Below are 3470 nucleotides of genomic sequence, written 5' to 3' on the forward strand. Positions count from 1 at the left end.
GAGGTTTTGAGGGCAGTGGCTTGAGAAGGTGGAGTTTGGAGAGGATGTGGCATCACATGCGAGTGACGCTCTAGGAATTTCCCCTTATTTCTATGGCACATACCATACAGGCATGGGGAATTCCTAGAGCGTCACTAGGAAGGCCATTTTCTCGCACCTTTTCCCTCCCATTCCTCAGAAGGTGGGGGATTAGGGCCAAGGACAGGGATTTACCCTCGACAGACAGGCAAATGGCAAGCCTGGTCTCCTCATGTCACAGTCCTGTTTGTGCCAGCCAGATATCTTGACAGCCACAGCTCAGTCTAGTCCAGCAGAGGGAGGTGTACCTGATCCTAAACAAGTAAGCAGAAATCAGTGTCCACTAGCCATGGTGACTGTAGGAGACCTCCATGTTCAAAAGCAGTAACCCTCCAACTGCCAGTGCTGAGAAGAGGCATACATTTATTTATTAGATTTTTAGTCGCCACCAGTGTTCCTTCTAAGCTGAGTTAGTGTGAGCTAGCTCACAGTTTTTTAGCCTCCAGCTCACACATTTTTGTCTTAGCTCAGGAAGAAGGGCTCCAGAGCAAACTAATTTATGAAGTAGCCAAATCGCTCACTCACAAATATAATGTAAGTAGCTCACAAAGTAGAATTTTTGCTCACAAGAATCCACAGCTTAGAGGGAACATTGGTCACCACTCACCCAAAGGGTCTCTTGGCGACTTGCGACATTAAAACCAATAAGGTAAAGTCAACATAAAAACAAATACCAAATATAAAAAATAACAAATATAAAATATTGAAATTAAAACATTAAAACTATTCACATTCGTGGCTAACACCATACCCCTTATTAAAACAGGCCAAACACATGGTTACCCTCCAAAGGCCAGTCTGAACAATTCAGCTTTGCATGCCCTCTGGAAACTAAGCAAATCTGGTAGGGCACGGGTGTCATCCGAGAGTGCATTCCACGGGGTAGGGGCCACACCTGAGAAGGCCCTTTCCCTGCTGACAGCTAACTGAGGCATCCTAGGGCCAGGCTCCTGCAAGAGGCCCTGAGACAATGACCGAAGGGAACGTGGGTGGTTGTAATGGGAGAGGCGGTCCTGTAGGTATGAGGGTTCTATTCCATTAAGGGCTTTGAAGGCTTTGGGTTGCATGCTTTGCTTTTAGATCTTTGGTAAAGGTAAAGGTTCCCTTGCTCGAAAGCCAGTCGAGTCCGACTCTTGGGTTGCGGTGCTCATCTCCGTTTCAAAGCCGAAGAGCCAGCGCTGTCCGAAGACGTTTCCGTGGTCATGTGGCCGGCATGGCTAAACACCAAGGCGCACGGAACGCTGTTCCCTTCCCACTGAAGTGGTACCTATTTATCTACTTGAAATTTCTTGCTTTCGAACTGCTAGGTTGGCAGGAGCTGGAACTAGAGACGGGAGCTCACTCCGTCATGCGGCACCCGGGTCTCGAACTGCTGAACTACCGACCTTCCATAGCCTGCAGTTCAGCATCTTAACCACTTGAGCCACCACAGCTCCCAAGATCTTTGGTAGGGATGGACCCCCCCAAAAAATCATTGTTTTGTTTTGTTTTTTGGTATATTGGACCTGAAAAAATATCAGTATTCCTGATATTCCCAAATTCCAGATACTAGTAAAGGATTCTGGGGTTTTTCTGGATTTCCAAATTTTTCAGGTCTATTATTCCCTAAGGGGAATGGCTGGGGGAGTTGTTTTTAAAGGTGCAGTTGTTTTTAAAGCTTTCCGGGTGGCTGAGGGAGTTGTTTCTAGAGGTACGGCATTATGTTCAATGAATGTCCTGTTTCAAGCTGCCACCAGCTTGGAAAAAACAGCAACACTGTATGAAAGGATGCTGGACTAGAAGGACCACTGGTCATGTCCAGTGGGGGCTCTTCTCATGTTCACACTTGACAGGGCATAGAATGGGAAATCAGGGGCATAGACGTGTACCATGGAGCATGCTGCAGGAGTGGAAGCTCTAGTTGGCTTACCAACTCTGTGCTGGGAAACGTCCGGAGATTTGGAGGTGGAGCCTAAGGGGGTGGAGTTCGAGAAGGGGAGGGAGCTCAGCAGAGATATGATGTCATACAGCCCGCCCTCCAAGCTGCCATTTTCTACAAGGGAATTGATCTTTGTACTTCCAAGAAAACTTCAGGCCCACCTGGAGCTTGGAAACCTTATGTGAGTAGCTCTCTGGACCGGTTGGCTCGAGACTGCGGCGTTTCGTGAGTTATTAAACAGATGTGCCTAAAATTAACCCGGAGCTGTCTTTTAACAGTCCCGAATCAATTAAACGAATCATATAAATATTAAGAGCGCCAGTCCCCAACAGGTCTGGTCCGCGTTCCATTTTCAATCATTCATGTCATCCAAGGTGTCCGTTTATTATAATGTAGTCACACTAATCTTCTGTGTAATTAATTTTCACATTCCTTTCCCAGATAAAATTAGATTTTTTTTTTTTAAAGAACCCATCGTGCTATTATCTATTTTTTGCATGAAAAAGAGCACCTGATGCACTCGATCGCGGATGTAGAATTTGGGACCATTTTAGTCCTTTAGCCACTCCTACAGGAGAGCAATTCCTGCCAGGAGCGGTGCCTCCCAGGAGAATCGCAAAGGGGGAGGATGTACCAGAAGCCAAGCTGAAGGCCCTGCAAGAGGTGGCTTGGCAACTGATTGGTGGGTGGGGAAAACAGATGCCTATAGCATTTCCAAGAGAAATGAGTTTGGAGCCTCATCTCTACAGGGCTGTAGCTATTAATATATATGTTCATTCTTTTACTTAAAATATTTGCACAAAGATAAAGGTAAAAGGTAAAGGTTTCCCTTGCTCAAAATCCAGTCGTATCTGACTCTAGGGGACAGTGATCATCTCCGTTTCAAAGCCGAAGAGCAAGCGCTGTCCGAAGACTTCTCCGTGGTCATGTGGCTGGCATGACTAAATGCCGAGGTGCATGGAATGCTGTTACCTTCCCACAGAAGCAGTACCTATTTACCTACTTGCAATTTCTTGCTTTCGAACGTCTAGGTTGGCAAAAGCTGGGGCCAGAGATGGGAGCTCACTCTGTCATGCGGCACTAGGGTCTCGAACTGCCGAACTACAGACCTTCCGGTCTGCAGCTTCAGCATAACAGTACTTCTTCACCCAAAGAGTGATGGACACATGGAATTCACTGCCATGCTACAAGCAATGACCATCCGAGGGAAAACCATGACCGTGGCCCCGCCCCCAGCCTGCCCGGCGTGCCCACATCACTTCCAGGCGATGTGCACGTCGGGGTGGAGTTCCCCCCGGGGCCCGATCTGCCAGCGGTGGGGACTTGGCAAGCCTACCTCAAGGTCTCTCTGTTGCTGGAAGGCCTACAGTCATTTAATACAAATCCTGTAAACTTTATTGACAGCCAATACAGCCCATTTAATATTGGATTATTTCCCCATCTCTGCAACAGTACCCCAGTATCACTTTCTTGT

This window comes from Gekko japonicus, unplaced genomic scaffold, assembly GCF_001447785.1.
Source record: "Gekko japonicus isolate JY-2015 unplaced genomic scaffold, Gekko_japonicus_V1.1 scaffold1725, whole genome shotgun sequence".
In the NCBI taxonomy this organism is placed as follows: domain Eukaryota; kingdom Metazoa; phylum Chordata; class Lepidosauria; order Squamata; family Gekkonidae; genus Gekko; species Gekko japonicus.